Here is an 18,514-nt window from a genome sequence, read left to right on the forward strand (position 1 = left end):
ATGGGTAACCTTTGCAAATTTCAAACTCCCAGATTTATCCCTTTCCACCCCTTTTCCCCGGTTACCATAACATTGTTTACTATGTCTGTGAGTCTGTTTCTATTTTGTAGATGAGTTCATTAGTGTCTTTTTTCTTTTTTTTTATCTCTGTTTTTTTGATTGTAGCTGTGTTTTCCTGCACAGCTTTCCAAGTCCTGCAAAAGCTGGTATCTGATTTTTGTGTTCATTTCTTTGCCACTTGTTCCAATTCATAGCAGACACCTAACAATTATGTGTTTTTTGGGTGATGTATCTAAAACTAAGCTATCAGAGATATCTCAGAAATAGAGTCAAAGATGGAGTAACTAGACAGAAATTTTAAATAAAAGGGTTGGACAAATTACTGCTAATAATATTTTAAAATATTTTACTAGGCGTTATATTTGAGAAGTGGCTCGGGGCTCAATACTTTGCTGAAAGTGCTTTGAGCTCATCCTGCTTTATTGTATACATATAGGAAAGGTGAAGATGGGTGTCAGCTTCTTTTGTACTTTTGTACTTCCTCTGGCAATCTAAACAGCATAGCCATCTCCATGTCTTTTGTGTTAGGTAATGCTGATGACTAAGATCATTATGCAGATGTGTGAGTCTGCAAAAATCAATATCTAACAAGCAACCCCTTTTTCCTGTCTCCTGCCTTGTGAACATAAAATGAGTTTTATTTCATTGGACAATGCAACTCCTATTGTGCACACTGTGTGTAATTCTATTTGTTTGTCTCATAGTCTGTCCTTTGGTCAAGTGAAACTATCTTATTTTAAACTGATGGTAGTTTACATTGCTTTCTATGTTGTAATGCAAGGCATGATTTCATATTGAATTTTCAAACTATTTAGCAAATCTTAAACTTGGTAGAGACTGTGACTTTTATAACTGATTTTTTAAAAACAGTGCTTCACTCAAAAAAAGTAATCCCCCTATGCTTTTTTTGGTGACATTGATAAGTTAGTAAAGATCTTGAAGTAGTTTTGGAAATAAAATGTAACAGAGCTTTTATATAGGATTACTTGTGGGGAGTCAATTTAACTTTGCTGACATTTATGCAAACGGTATTTCCCAGTGTTCTGCTGTTAGAAGACACAGAAAGGATGAGGTACTCAAAGAGCCATAACCAAAGAGAAAAGTGAGAGCCCTGAGTGCTCATCCAGCCTTCTGTGCCAGCACTTCAGAAAGGCTTTGGTGAGTTGACAGATGATAAAGTTATGATTGAGTAAAAAGTGACCCACATGACATTTTTTCTATTATTTTTAAAGTCTAAGAAGACCTGTATAATTGAAATATTCATTTAAAATTTTTTGAACTTTCTGAGTAAGAAGGAAACATAGACTATAATTTAAATATTCCTTGACCTCCTGCTTTCAAAGAGGTTAAAGCACACCAATATTAAAGTAAAAATCTAGTTCCAAATAATTATAGTCCTTGGGCTTGTGAGAGGGTAATATCTTGAAAGGCATTAACTATAATAGATGTGTGATAACTGCCATTTGACTGACACTCAGGTACCACTTGAAGGACTTCTCCAAGGACAGAGGATTCTTTCTATCATAAAAAGCTGGGTGCCCCCAAAGGAGGAAAGAGTAAGTGTTCTTGAGAAGATATTTATTTGAATATGTTTTGAGCAGGGAATTATAAGAGAAATCATTTTACTATTAAGATTAAGTTCATATGATAAAAATATTTATAGAGCTTTTACAATTTGTCAGACAATTTATACATATAAAAACTTCCTTAATTCTCCAAAGAACCATATGATGTAATTATACAAATAAAGAGCCTAGGGCTTAGAAAGGTTAAACATTTCCCAAAAGTTCTACCTCTAGTAAATGGTAAGGCTTAGATTCAAATATAGGCAATTAGATGGAACATAGTAAGTTATAAAAAGTAAAGATAAATTTCTACTGAAAATATTTTTCTTTTAAAATTCTGAATGCACAAGTGATACATGAAAATATTATTTGAGTTCCTATTTTACCTATTTTAAATAAGTTCTCTCAATTATAAGAATTATTTATCTTGTTGATCAGATATTATTAATGGCATGTAGATAAAAATAATTTCAAATTATCATGTGTTTTGCCTCTTAAGAGATATGCAATTATTAATAGTGAAGTACAGGAAGCCATTTGATAAACAGAGGCCTTTGTACTATACAAATTGCACATACAATTTCTCTTATTTGTCCTTGTGATTCATAAAAAAAAATTAGGTGTAAAAAAGGCAGATTTTTATGTTTAATATTTAATACAGACTATTTTAATTACTTAAGAAGAAATGTGTCCTTAATGATATATTTAACATAGTACTTGCTATATAGAATTTGGTTAATGCATTAACAATTAAATTAACTATTAAATCTAAGATTGCATAGATATTAAATAGATATGCAAAGGTATTTAAAACTAAAACTATACTTGAGGCATTATATAAAGTGTGGACAACTAATTCTGATGTTTTTCATATGAGGTAAAATAAATATTATCAATAATTGATTTTTATTCTGCATTATATTTCAAATTTAGTTTATGACAGACTCAATTTGCATATTGATTTCATTTTACATTGATCAATTATTTATAACATGAAAATATATTTGGACTAAAAGAAGCAAAAAGTTAACACAATCAAATGCATTATCTTTTTCAACAAATACTTGATGAAAAATTAGGGCTCAAGGCACAATGCTTACCTTTGCTAATTCCAAAAATATATTATTTAAAATGTATATCCTAATGGAAGCTATTTGGGGAGAAATAAGTATATATAAAAAATAAATGAGACTTTTCAAAAGTTTATGGAAGTTATAAATGATTTGTGAGTTATCAGTTTTGGGGAGACACAGACAAGGGAGACAGGGTTCTGGTCCTGAAGGAGTCCATTTTGTTAGAAGGTAACAATCAGTTAAAATAAAAACCAAGCAGATTAAAATCACAAGATACTATGACAGTTATGAGAAGGTAAGTGCCTTCTGTAGTAAGATAGTGCCTTCTGTCACATGTGGACACGAGAAGACCTGTGAAAGCAAAGCATCAAGAAGATAATGAGGTAGGATTTAATTGCTGGTACACTTGTGTTTGTTTTGCATATGTAAAATGTATTACTTAATAATTTTTATTAGCTGCATGCTTATGAAACAGATAAAAAACAATGTGAATGTTTAATTCAAAGGGTTTTTAATGAGCCTTGAAATTGGTGCTTAATTCCCCCCCCACACTTTACTCGTACCTCTTGTTAAGAGCACCTGGATTCCTAGTCACGGCAATGTTTTAGAAACTCAATACATTATGTAATGGATTATAAAGCTATAAATAACATCATAAATAAAACCAATCTAATTATATCACTACAGAGCCTAAGAATCCATTCGTAAACTTCCAAAAGATCCAGCTGAAGAGACATATGTTTTCCTTAAAATAATGAAGTATAGAATGTGTGAAATTTATTTTGCAAGCAAGCCTGAGATTTTGTGTATGTCAAACTTGGGAGAGGCTATATGTTTTCCATGAAAGAAGGATTACTTTCAATAAAATTAGAAGCAGAAAAGTTTCAAGCTTATTTCAGTCATGAGTATACCATAGCTAAAAATCCAAGTTTTATATCTAGTATTCAAAAAGAGTGTTTCAAATTGGAGGAATTTCAGATATTTGTTTAAACATGGATGTTAAATCACTCTGAGATTTTCTTGGATAATAAACAATAATGGCATATACAGATGTCAGCCTGAGAATTAGTAACTGTGTCTGTCCTATTAATAATGTGAATACTTGATGACCTGGATTCCACTTACATGGAAAAATAAAAGAAATAATGAAAACTAGATTCACCTCTTGCCTATCCTTTATGTAAATATGATTCACATTACTTGGAGCTTCAAACTCCATTACAAAGGGGAAGTAGGATTTGGAGCTTTCTTGTAAGCAGTAATGCAGATAGCAGGGTTAAGTCTGGAAGTATTAACCTGTATGTTTCCTGTATATTTTTCTTCAGATCATCCAGCATTTCATTGGAACTTTAAGCTCCTTTCATCCTTTCTCTCACCAGAATCCACAAATAAGTACTTAGAGAAAGCTTTGGCCTAAGTGATAAACTGGAATATTCTATTGTGTACTTGGAGAGCAAGTTTTTCTCCATCCAAAGATAATTTTAGATCTGTGGTATAATGGGAGAGAAAGGGTACTGATTGCATAGGGGAGATCCAGAATGAAAGGAAAGAGTAGAGAATCCATCATTGACATGACCAAGGACAGAAGTTACAGAATATTACTAATTCTGGATCCTCATCTATTCCCAGCCTCTGGGTCACTTGCCATTTAGCAGTATGAGCCACTAGGTTCATCTGAATGTGAACAGGTGGTTTTGGACATTCCATATGGCAGTAGGATGTAAGAGAAACGTTTCCTCAATCCTGTTCCATAGCAGAATTAAATAAATCTAGTTTGGAATTTCCCTGTAAGTTAGGTCAGTGTTGGACCATCTGCCATTTAATATTTACCATTCGTATTACTCGTTAGTTCCAAATATGTGTGGCCTTTCACTTAACAAAGTGTTCATATGTATTTTTTAAATACTTTACTTTTCTAGATAGCCTGACATAGTCCAGTCATCTGGATGTTCTCCTCAAACCACCCCTCCACCCCTGCAAAAAAGAGAGGACAATCTCTTTAAAAACATTTTTTTTCCTATGAATAAAAATCAGCAAGGGATTCTTATTTAATATTTTTATGACATTCACTATTAGTTCATGACTTTCAGAATGTGAAGTATCAGCTTTCAAAAAATCACATGAGAATACCACTTCAAAAGATGAGTTACTTGTTTTTCAGGTACTGTTATTGATATTCAAAATGTCAGTGTATTTATGTATGTTCATCTCTTCTTCAGAGTAATGATACTTACACTATTCTTCAGGGAACTTAAGTAGGAGGATTTGTAAGTTTCATAATTGACTCCAAATTTCATTTTTAGAGGAATTTTATACTCAGACATGTTTTATTTAACATCTCAGAATGGCAAGTGTATGGGTATTCCTGTATCACCAAGGTATCAATGGAACTTATTAATTTATAGCAATGTGCAGAGAGGAGGGAAAAAAAAGACCTTGGATAGATTTTAGGTAGTAGGAAATGAGGAATACATTTTAACAGCAATTTAAATATTACACAGGATTTAGTTTGTGGTTATTATCCTAAGACAACTTCGTTAAAGGAAAATAACTTTTCCAAGTCTTTATAGATCAGTAGACTTGGTATCATAGAGTGGAAGATCCTCTGAAAACAATATGGTGCATGGCCCCAAATCAAAATATGTAATCACAATCTCTGATTGGGTAACCCCACTTTGGGAAATTTTATTTAAGGAAATAATTATCCAAAAATAGAATCCAATACACTCAGCAAAGTTTGTTAAAACTTTAGTTTATAAAATCATAAAATCATAAAAGTGAAGATCTTATGTCTAAGAAGGTGTTTAAAGGTTATGATGTATCAGCTAAAGGGAATGTTATGTAGATATTAAAAATAACAAATATGAAGGAGAAAGGAAAATTTTCATGCAAAAGCACAGAATTAGACTTTTTAAAATTGGTATTTATAAAATTACATAAGGCTAAAGTGGTATAGAAAGAAAGATATAGTTATTTGATTAGAGCCAGCAAAATTGTATTGAATGTGAATTGTATTGAATATATTGTACTGAGTCAAATACATATGATTAGGGGCTGAAACAAATTTATATCAATTTCACCCCTTCAGAAAATAAGTCTAGCAGTAGTGTTAGAATCAAATTACTGGTATTTTATTTTTTTAATTATTTTAATGTTTTTATATTTTTATTAAAATGTTATTTTAAATGAATAGGAATTCTATGTTAAATATAATATTTAACCATTATATAAATCAAATATTACGAATTTAACCATTACCTTTTTCCTCTATCCATCTAAGAAAGACAACACAATTTTATACTTCTGGTTCAAATATTTTTTTCCTTAATGAGGCTAGGCATACAGTAGGAAACTGATAAAGATCTTGTTGACAAATGGAAATTGCTAGGAATTAAAATTAGCCTGCTTATACTAATCAATACTTGGAAGACATTGAGGTATACACATTCATTAGAAAATCATTACTGCACATAAAAGATGTATTTGAAGCCACACTAATGTAAAACTCTAACAGATATGTTTATTGCACGTCTTAATAGGTGAAGAGTGAAAAGGAAGGAGTCATTAGTGCAGTGTTGTTAAGTGTGGTAAATGGACCACTGCAATTCTCTGAGGTCTGTCACGGTTTTCTGCAGATCGAGCTGCTTCTCTTTGTGATGGCAAAAGGTAGAAGTGGGAAGAAACAGTTTTCTTTATCTGTGTTTCCCAAATTTGATACGTGAAATATATTTTCCATTCAGATTTCATTCAATCTTGTTAAATTCTTAACAATCTCTACTTTCTTAAGGATTTCCCATGAACTACAGAATCATATTGTTGGGTTCGTCTGTTATCGTTCATTGAACAAGGCTCAGTGATTTTGGTCAGAGTGTTGCACAAGATTTGCTTTTTATTGTTTGTATTTAATAATTAGTCATATATCACATTTTATTGCTACTGCTCTAAGATATGAATCAATGGCTCAAAAATGGTTTATTTAAAGTTGTTGGGATAAACAGAGTAATATGAAAAATGCATTCAGAGTGGTGTATGTAGGAACTGAATGCACATATAGAATGTGCAGACCATGTGTTGGGAAAACTCTAATTTCACAGAAGCAGCCATCAAAGATAAACATCCTTTTGAAAGTAAAATGTTTAAGGTTGAATATTTTAAAAGTGGATATTACTGAACAGTTTCTTTGTCTTAAAAATGCATCTCAAAGAGTAACATAAAACCACTTGAGATTTTCATCATTTTAAATTAAATACAAGCAACTTCACTGGAATACAGTTGATATTTACACAACAAACATCAAATAATGTTTTCGACTATATTGATTGACATGTTCTATTTTTTCAGGCATTATTATATATTATATATGTTTATAATATTATTCCAAATTATATTATTGATGTTACATATGTGATCATGCTGCTTTTTATTGTACAAGTGATTGATTAGTTATTAAATATGAGGAAGAGAATACAGTTACAGAGGCTTTATGTACATTTTTATTCTTTTGAGGGAAAGAAGGTAAAAAAATATTTTTTTGCAAAAAGTATATAAAACTAATTTGAAATCAGTTGCAAATAATACACTCAGAAAGAAACAGAAGTAGCTGTTAGAAAATATTCTTTATATAAATGCAATCTTGACAATGTTATTAAATCAATGGCAAATGATGGAAAAAATGTCATTTACTATTATATGAACCTATCACCTATTTGCTTTTTTTCGGTGATTGATATCACTGCAGTACACAGTGTATTTACACATGTGTGTGCACACAAAGCATATCTACACATCATATATATATATACACACATGTATGCAAATATCTATGTGTATATCTATATTTGAAGGAGAATTGTTCTCCTTGTTAATGAAATTATGTGCATTATAAAGAGGAGATTTCTCATTTTATCACCTAGGCAGTAACTTAGAAGAGGATAAAAAAAATGATAGAATTTTATGAGTGTTGAAGAAGTGTTTAAGCATAAAGGTAGGACTTTTCAATATTCTCAGTGTTTTGGCCTTAGAAAAGTAAACCCCACTACCCCATATCCTCTGATAGTTATTACCCTATCAATCAAGTATTTGCTAATTCATTACTAAACTTCTCCAAAAATGGTGATATTTACTCTCCTCATTTCCTCACCTGTAACTTACTTCTCTACTAGTCCAATTTGGGTTCAGGCACAGTATTGACTCTGAAATAATTTTTGATAGGGAAACCAGTAAAAGGTATTCCTCTAAACCCATCAGGGATTGTCTAATAAGTATCTTAAGTTCTCAATAAGCATTTGAAGATAGACATTTTTTTACCTCTTTAAGCAATTTTTATTTGCTTTCCTCCGGAAATCTTTTCACCTCATAATTTCTTGTTATATTATTAGATTTTAATTTTTTTAACTTTAATCTATCAATTTTGTCTCTTTTTGGAGGAATCATCAACTAATATGTCATTCCTCAAAACAAAGGTTTCACTGTTTTTCACCAGTGCTAATCATTACATATGTTTTGAAAATTACTTCCTTAAAATTTTGCTTCCATGATATACCATAATCCTGATTTTCTATTTTTATCTTTTGTTATGTCCTTGCTTTTTCATTGGGAAATGCATCATTCTCTATTCAGCTGTTACATTTTTAGTTCATCAACATTTGTCTTAAATTATCTTCCTGTTTATTCTACATAGTGTCTCTAAAGTATTTCATCTAAGTTCAAAGCCTCAGTTGTTACTGATATACAAATGCTTAAAGAGTCCTGCCCAGACATAATTTTCTGCTCCAGGACTGTATACCCAATAGCCTCTTGCATTTTCAGGTAACAAAATCAGCATACCTCAAAATGAACCCATACCACACCCCACCCCCATTGCCACCACCCTTTTCCTTTATTCCTTCTAACGGTAACAAGAACTACTATTTGTTACTGTGATAGTGAAAAATCTAAATGGTGTTCCATATGTTTCTTCTTCCATATTCCAGTATCTAATTTATCACTGTGCTCTGTAATTTACCTCTTAAACAGTTTCATGTCTCTGTTTTTCTTCAGCTCTATTTCCTTCTTCATGGTTCAAGCTATGAAATTCTCCTGCCTAAGGTAATGCAGCACTTTCTTAACTCTGTTCTGGTAGACAGTCTTACCCTGCCAAAACATTCTCCATATTACAGAGTAATGGTTTCAAAGCAAATGTGCTTTCATTGCCATTTTCCTACTTAACCCCTTTATTTATTTTTTATCTAATAGGTTTTTATTGGGTGCCAGGTATGTGCCAGACATTGGTCTAGGTACAAAGAACAGTTGTAAGAAAATAGAAAAAAATATCGTCAGCTTAATAGAACTTGCATTCTGAAAAGAAAAACGTACAGTATCAAATAAACATCAATATAAAATGAAATGTCAGGTAGCAATATATGTTTTGAAGAAAAATGAAGCAGGATATAGGGGTAAATACTAAGAAGTGGTGCTGTTTTATTTCTGTGGGCTTCTCTGTTAAGGGAAAATTTGAGAAAACTGACACTTAAGTGAGACGACAACAAAGAAGAATGTCTCAGTCAGTAGGAGCAGCGAGAGCAAGACCTTGGCAAGAAAAGCAAAAATCAAACTGTCAGCCAAAATGACTGGAGTGAGAAGGAGCATGGCGGTTTAGGTCTCAGAGAGCAGGGAATGGGAGAGGGTGGTACAGATCATGTAGAGTTTTTTTAAGGACAGTTATTTAAGCTAAGTGCAGTGTGAAACCATTGAATGGTTGAGAGTATGGAGCAACAAGTTCTTGCTGATATTTTTAAAGCATTCTCTGTGACTGTTCATACATAAAAGATTATAGGAAGAGAAGAATGAAAGTAGTGAAACAGTTAGGAGGGTATGAAATAATCCAGATGGAGAAGATACAAACTTGACATAGGTTGGAGCAATAAAGGAGAAAAAAGGTGGAAGGACTTAAAATATATTCTGATAGTAGAGCTCATAGGCTTTACTAATGTGTTAGTTAGGGGCTATGAGAGAAAGATAAGAGGTAAAGATGCCTATAAAACTTTTTCCAGAGTAATCAGGTGTATCCTTTTACAGTATCTTGAGATGGAACTAAAAATACAGTTAAGGAAAGGTTCAGTAGTTTTGTACTGGAAATGCTAAGTTTGGGATACCTAGTGGGCATGAAAGAACATGCAGTCATGCATGTGAGAATACAGCTGAAGAATGACACTGGAACTAGAGATCTAAATTTGGCACTAGACAGCAAATAGTATTTCAAGCCATGGGACTAGATATGATCACACATAAACAGATTGTGAGTAAAGAAGATGCCAGAAGTCTGATTCAACCAGAACAGCCAGGGAGGTAGGAGGAAAGAAGGCCTTTTAATGACCTCTTAATACATACCTATTTAAATAAATAAAAGTACCTATTTATAATAATTCGTAAATAAATTGGTTTGCATATAAATTGCAATCCACAGTGAATTTTGTCACAGAGAACAAGACCTTTTTCTCATTTTTTTTTGTTCTTCATTTTTATGAAAGACACCCACTATTGATCCGAGTCAAGCAAACCAGGAACTTAGGACAGTCTTTTGACATCAGACTCTCTGATGAAGCACTGGATGTTTCCCAGAAAAATAAATCTCTCCATAATATTCATTTCCACATTTAATACCAACATATATAATTATTTGAAAGAGACAGTGAATATGTGTATCCATTTCAGATAAGACATAAGACATGTAATTATGATTTAGGGTTTTGTAAGACAGGAAACTATCTGGTTTGCAAACTTTCCTATAACTGTAGCTCTTATCATTATATTAGAGCTGGATGCATTAGTGTAAGATACAAACAGTATCATTTCTGTTACCGATATAGAACTATTATTATTAACGATTTCATGTTTTGCATTCAACTGCAACATATTTCTCTTTCTTAATTTAACTAAATTTTATGGTCCATGTGTGTTCCAAATGTCTACTCAATGGTCTGCAGATGCCAAGAGTTTGAGAAATGGTCCATTAATGAGTAGCCTGAATCTATAAACCAACTATTTCGAATATATGCCAGTAGTTAGTACCAAAAATAGTATTTATCTGTTTTCTTAGCGTACACTCTTTGTTCTTAGAAAAAAGCGAAGTGTGTGATGGTTGAGAAAGATAGATAATTCTCTTTCAGGGCCCAAATGTCATTTGTATTTTCTGTCTAATGCTGGATACATTTAATTGACAATATACAATAGGTCACAGCTTAATCATGGGGATTATAGTAATATTTTATTCCTGCTCCATCAAAGCATGTTTTTAACATAAATATATTTTTAACAATTATTTTAAAAGGTGTCAAAAGCCTTTTGAAAATACTTTGTATGATGTAATTTTACACCCTTCTGTGAGAAATAAGTTTGTTTTGTTCTTAAGCATGTCAAGACATAGACTTCCTTCTATAACCTTAGGAAAATGAGAATAAGAAGTCAAAGAAAATATTCATGTGTATTTGGATTTAGGCTCTTCCTTCCTTGAAGAGAGTTGCAAGAATGGCCTTAGAGATTTTCCCCTGAGCTTCTTTGATACTATGCTGTAATGTGTTGAAGTCATACCCATTTTTAACTCCTAAACTGTTTTTAATTAGGCAGGCTTGAAATTCTTGAAATAAAACATGTCTTCAGATCTTTGTATTCTTAAAGTTGAGAAGAAAAACTGGCAGTAACTGGAGGGGACCTTGCATCCCTATAAACCACTTATTATTTTATGGGATTTCATTGTGATAAGAAAAATGGAGGGCATGTTTAGCAAACAGAGAAACTTCATCAGAATCTCTGATTAAGTTAGTGATGAGGCTGTTTAAGAAAACAGAATACAAAGGAGCCTCTCAATTTATGCAGTGGACTTACATTTTACCCAAAACTGCTTTCTAAGGACAAAATATTTTGCTTTCATTTTGATGCTTCCTGAGTCTCCCAGTCCTGCTTTTGATTAGGTTTTCCAAGATAAAAGCATATTACTGAAATTGTCAGACACAAAGAATGAAAGAAAAGATCCCATTTCTTGTATTTTCCTTTCCAGAAGATCCAGGCAGCTGCTAGTCACTATATTTCAAGTATAGAAAGAAAAAGAAAGAAGGAAGGAAGGAAGGAAGGAAGGAAGGAAGGAAAGAAAGAAAGAAAGAAAGAAAGAAAGAAAGAAAGAAAGGAAGAAAGAAAAGAAAAAAGAAAGAAAGAAAAGAAAAAAGAAAGAAAGAAAGAAGGGGAAGAAAGAAAGAAGAGGAAGAAAGAAAGATGAGGAAGAAAAGGAAGGGAAGGAAGAAAGAGAAGGAGGAAGAAAGAAAGGAGGAAGAAGGAAGGAGGAGGAAGGAAGGAAGGGAGGAAAGAGAAAAAAAATAGGGCTAGTTTTATCTGGTTTATTATAACTATCTCCTGATTTGAGTCTCATAGTTAATATAGATGTCCAGTAAAATCTACTAGGCTTCATATATCTATTATATTATTAACTATCCCTGCTTTATTGGCTAATTTAGAATTTCACTGAAATATCTACAAATGAGGCTATATATCTCAGTGATAATAGTTCTAAACTGCATTAGGCACCTAATCTGCTTACTATCACTTCTTGGCATAATACTAATTTTTAATAGTGACTTTAATTTCAGAAATGCTCTGCAGATTCTAAAATTTTAAAAGCAATGGTTACCACCAGCAGAATGGCTTCTAGATAAGTGGATAATTATAATCTTTCTCAGAGCTAAGTTAATTAGCTACCGCCTTTTCCTAAGGAGAACGCTTTGTACTTTGCACATTTCTCAGTAGCTATTTATTAGACAGAAGAGCCATGACTAAGCAAGTTAGGCTATTTACGATCATTTAACTTGGTATAATAAAACAGAACCATGCAGTGATGGACTGAATTCCTTATGTCAGAACTAGACAGAATTCTGAGACTAATAATGGAACAGAGCCTGAAAGGACACAGCACTTAAAACCTCTACTGAGTTTACTTGATTTTACTTGTTGGAGAAAGTAATTTCACAATTTTTTCAAAGTAATATCAAGATTCAATTGCTAATAGGTAAAGATGAAGCAACACTAACATTTTGAAGAACAAGGATGCTAATGCAAGTGAAAGTCTCTGTGGCCCTCCTATTTCCTAGGATTTCATAACCTTCACTATGGGACTTGAGAATAGGGTTGAGAAATTTTATAGTGCTTTGCAAAGAATACTTGCAGTACCAATGTGATAAGCATTCAACAAGCACACACATCTCTTTGAAACAATTTGGCTTAGAATTTCAGGCTAAAATAGTTCTTTTAAAAGATAATAATGGGATTGTAGAGCTACTTTATTTTAGAACAGTGTTTCTAGACTCAGATTAAGAAACAGAAAGATTCCTAAGGGCTTTTAAGAGAAGTGAAATGATTTCACTTCACACAAGGCTCGTAACAATACCCCATGAATGTGACTTCTGCATTTGTAGAGTACCTAGTGTGACTTGGCTCAATCACTTACTATCTATGTGACCTTAAGCAAATTACTGTGCTTCAGTATTGTCTTTGGTAAATGGAGATAACGTAACAATGTTATAACAATTAAATAAATTAATACATGGAATTGGCTAAGAATCAAACTTAATGCATGGATGTTGTTACCAGGTCCAAACTCATTCTGCTCACCACATGACAGGCCAATAAATCGGGAGATGAGGTGTTGGGGCAAAGAATAATGACTTTATTCAGAAATCCAGCAGACTGAGAAGATGGCAAACTAATGTCCTGGAGAACCATCTTGCCCAAGTCAGAATTCAGGCTTCTATTATACTAAAAAGGGGTAAGGGGTGTGGTTGGTTGTTGCAAATGTCTTGGTTTGAGAATCCTTTGTTCTTGCAGCTGTCCACATAGGTTAGTCCATGATGTGCCTGTCAATCTCCAACAAGACACAAGTTATTTTCTGTTCTACAACTTTTTATCTCAATATGAATGGAATAGTGTTATACCCTTAAAGTTCAGAGCCTTAAGAATGGGCTATCCTGTGTATTACAAAGGTGCAGAACCAGCATGACTAAGCACTGGAAACAGAACACAGGATTTGAGCTAAAGGAATAGATCTAATATGGAATCAGATTTGTTCTTCCCTATTACAGTGTTACTTAAAAATATCTATCATATTACTGTTAATATCTTGTTTGAAAAAATATAATATTCCCATATAAAAATTTAAGATATTTTTAGAGAAAAAAATACTTGAAACTTTGAAGTTATCAATTTCCGGTGTATTTGGATGCAAATCTGGCATTGGTGTACATTCATTTTTTTCCCCTTTACTTCATTCATCATTTGTCTTTTAAAAAACAAAACAACAAATGCAAAAAATATCTTTTCCAAGAATTTTTAAGTGTAAAGGATGAGAGAATGTGACCTAATATTTAGTGAGAACCTGTGTGATCCAGGTCCTGAGTGTATCTCATTTTGATATTGAAGTGTCATGAGTCTATGAATATTCCCTCCTCCTTTGTTGCAGTATTTCCCTCAGAGATGACTCACCTGCTAAAACTTTGTTGCCCTATTGATTCACTCTCACCTGGCTGTTTATCTTTTGTAGCTGTAGCTAATTAGACTCATTTGCAAACAGCATTCCAGCAATTTTTTACTTTCTATTTGAATTCCAAAAAATACTTTTTACATCTTCATCCACTATGAGTCTATAAAATAAGGCTTGTATTACATATTAAAAGTTGTTCTTTAAGATGTTGTTTTCTTCATTAAAATGCTTTCTTGATAATGTTGGCCTCAGAAGATGCAACATATTTTGCTTATTCAGATCCAAGAGGAAAATCAGCAATATGCTGCATGACAATTATGCCACATTAAGTTTTGTAACATAACCTGGAATCTCTTCACTGAAACCATTGCCCATTATTAGCTGATTCATATGACAACACTAAAATATAAATCTAATATTTAAAATAAATTTTGTATGTTTTATTGCACAATTAAAATAAGGTAATCTCTGGGTTAAATTAGCTACAAAGACTTTAAATTACAATATATAAAATCAATTCATGGATGACAGATATCTTTAGCATAATACTGAAATGCTGTTTTGATTTTATCAGTAATGAATAATTTTATAATATGTTATAGAACTATGGTCTATTCAAGGAAAAAAATATGTGTAGATTGAGTAGGTCAAATTTTAAGAAAAGTTACTTTACAACTCTTTCTTTAGTCAAAAATTATTGAAATAATATCCTGCTGGACAGCTGTGTTTCCAAAAGTTACTAATGAAAAGAATGCTGCCTGTGCACATGTTAGCACATTTTAAATCCCTTGACTTGAAGTAGTGAGAATATTTTAAAAGCATGTTCAATTTACAAAGTAAATGCATTAAGTACTATTAAGGCTGCACTCATTTTAATTTTTCATCTTATTTGTTAATTCTCATTATATTTAATTTTTACCACTTCTCTTAGAATAAAAGTAAAGATTATAAGGCTAATTCATTTAGGAAACTTTGAAAAAAAAGAAAGTCAAAATTCAGCTGGTTTTTATTTGAATGTAATGGAAAGGATACCAAAGGAAGACTAAGAAGAAAGGCAAAATCCAATCCATTCAAAATTTTATCATGATGATTACAGACTTGGTCTTTATCCTAAGAACAGTAGGAAGCCAATGGAGACACTTAAGCAAAGAGTTGCCTTATTCAGAATTGTGTTTTAAAATATCACTCTTTTATGTCAGTGGTTAATTCAAAGGACCCAGGAGGATATATAGGGACAGTCTTTAGATCTTTCTAAAAACTGAGGAAAAGCCACTGGCAATAACTGTAGGGGAGCATGTTATTGATGTTAATATGTATTCAAAGTATATATTAAGTGCTTCAGTCTTATTCTAATTACGTGGAAGTGAAATGAATATGAAAAATGATGTCCATGATCTTAAAGCTCACATTATAATGCACCAAAATATTCAATAATTAATTAAACAAATTAATTAAACAAGTAAGTGATTAATGAAACAAATAAAGCAGTCAATTCTAACTTCTATAAATGAAAAAAATATGTGATCAATAGTAGTAGCTGATTTGAGGATACTGTATATAGTAAAGTCAGAGAAGTACTTTTTGAAGAGAAGTCTGTTGGTCTGAGATTCAAATTCCAAAACTTGAATTGTTAAGAATTTATGAAGATTTTCCCAGGAATTTGGCATGCCAAATATATAGGAATTTTGAGGAATATTCTTTTATAAAAAGAAGGCTAGTATGTCTGGAGTTAAGTAAATGAGAAAACAGAGGTATAAAAATGGCAGTTGAGAGGCAAAAACTAAATGATTTCTAATTTCCTGGGTAGATCAGATTAACCCCTAAAAGCCCAGATCCTAGGAATGGAAGGCTTTAAAGGAGATGTGATATTTGTTATATTTTTGAAAGATCACTCTGGCAAACCAATGGAAAATGAGAAGCTGGTGAAATGTACAGTAATATAAGTAAGGAATAATGAAATTAGGGAAATGGGTTGGAGCCTTTTAAGCAGTACAGGCAAGATAGACAACAGCTTAAAATAGGTTAGTAATATTGGAGACAAAATTATAATATTTTCCATATCTTTTGGAATTAGGATCAGTAAGATTTGCTGATGCCATGATTTTTAAATCCATCAGGGAGATTGATTTGATTGGACCTGGTAATGTTTATGTATAGGATGACTCCCATGAATAGGGAGCTGGTGTCCTCTTTGCTAAAATACTAGAATAGGAATGCTGATATCAGTTTTGGACATACTGAGTTTTAAATTCAAGAGGAGATTCTACATGGGCAGTTAGTTGAGACTTAGTTACAGATACAAGTTTGGAAGCCCATGACATATAATTGGTGATTTAGAGCACTTTAGGAAAGAATATATATTGAAAAGAAAATTATATAGGCTCAGCCTTGAAGCACTCCAACATATTAAGTACTGGTAGAGGTCTTGGAAACAACAAAAGAACCTGAGATACTTTGGCAGAAGAGTAGAAGAAATAATGTGGAGCTATGAGAATCAACAGGAGAAAATGAGGTTGAGTGGTCAACCCTTCCTCATGTTCCTGAGTGGTCAGTGAAAGAAGGCAGAACGCAAATGTGAAGATTGGCCTTTGATAAGAGGAAGGACTGTCCCAATTTTATCAGATGGGTAGGGGGAAAGGAGAACGCCAAATGCAGCTCAGTCTGTAGGTGCTTTAGAAAGATGAGGTAGCTCCTGTTCAATATCTTTTATATTATTAGGAAAGTGAGGTCAATTAATGAGAGTAAATTGGAAGTATAAGTTTGGAGATCGAGGGAAGAGAGGTTTTATATTTTTGGAGAAATAAAGAGAAAGCTGATCAAAGAAATTGAGTGGCTTTTCTTAACTCATTTTAATGTACAGTTAAATTAAATAATCATGACTTCATGGTAGAGATACAGAGATTTGAATGTCTTTTATCCACTCTGTGAGCAATCACAAAATTTTTATTAATTCAGGTAAAGTAAAATGATAACAAATATGGGTAAAAGGCTTTCTGAAATTGGCAAAACAGTTTCTGATTATTTAATATAAATTTAGTATAAGTGTGGGGAATACATTGATAAAGGAATTTAGTGTATTTGAAAAAGTCATTGTAATTAGTATTTATATATTACTAGGAAGTTAAAACATGAGGTGTGTGATGGTTGAAAGGAATGAAGACTTTAACAGAATATGAGTTTCAAAGGGGTAAAAAATACAGTAGTAATACTTGAACAAAAAAGCTGGTAGAATAATATTATGTCAATAATCTGTGGGTTTTTGAAACAGCTAAATTAAAATGTGGAAGCACTCCTAGATTATAAAATTTCTACATAACCTAAGGAATGAGTTCTCAACTTTAAATTCTGTAGAAGATCCTATACCTATAATCTTTCACATAACATTTGTAGTGACATTTTTGACATAATTATGAATTCATATGTAGTTGTAAGAAAAAATGCAAAAACTGTGTATACTTTATCCAGTTTCTCGTCAATGGTAACACTGTAAAACTGTAGATAATATCACAATCATAATACTGATATTACATAATCCACAAATCTTACTTATAGTTTACCATTTTATATGTAGTCATTTGTTTGTGCCAGTGTGTGTACATATTCAGCTTTCTACAACTTTATGACTTGTGTAGGTTTGTGTATCTAGTGCTACAGTTAAGGTACTGACAGCACGTACCATCACCATTAAGGGTCCCTCATGTTGCTTCCTTATAATTATAGGCACTTCAGTCCAACACTACCTTCCCCCTAGCACTGACCTCTGGCAACAATTAATATGTTCTCTCTAAACTTTTGTCTTTTTAAAGTGCTGTGTTAAGGAATAATATCATATATTATTGAGAATTGGCTTTTTCACTCAGTATTATTTCCCAGTTTTATCTACATAATTGTTGTGTATCAATGATTTTTTTTGCTTAGTATTTAATAACCTGTATGAACCACCATTTAACCATTCACCTTTATTCATTCATTATTTGTATACAAGAATTTTATAAGCAAATAGTGTTAAGTAATTTTCCTTGTTCATTATTATACTTATTACTTTTTAAAAAATGTTTTCATGCATAACCTGAACCTTCAGTATGGTATTAAGTAGAAGAGGTGAAGGCAAGCATTGTGTAGGTTTTTGGTAGATGCTATATATTATATCGAAGAAATTCCTACTTCTTCCTAATGTGCAAAAAGGGGTTTTCTTTTTTTTTTTCCAGCATGATTGCATGCTGAAGTTTACTTAATGTTTTCCTTCATTTATTGGGATAATCATGTAATATTTTTTCCTTTCTCTGGTTAATATGTTTAATTATATTGATTGATTC

At 32.2% G+C, this 18,514-nt stretch overlaps 1 long non-coding RNA gene across 1 annotated transcript in view; it reads left to right on the forward strand.

The window, feature by feature from the left end:
- LOC140695601 (uncharacterized) overlaps window positions 1–18,514 on the forward strand; it is a 107,895-nt gene that overhangs the window by 21,069 nt on the left and 68,312 nt on the right. The window contains exons 2-3 of the long non-coding RNA XR_012071263.1: window positions 1,100–1,218; window positions 1,539–1,616. This is a non-coding gene — a long non-coding RNA (uncharacterized lncRNA). The remainder of the gene's footprint in view (window positions 1–1,099; window positions 1,219–1,538; window positions 1,617–18,514) is intronic.

The sequence above is a fragment of the Vicugna pacos genome, chromosome 3 (assembly GCF_048564905.1).
Source record: "Vicugna pacos chromosome 3, VicPac4, whole genome shotgun sequence".
NCBI lineage: Eukaryota > Metazoa > Chordata > Mammalia > Artiodactyla > Camelidae > Vicugna > Vicugna pacos.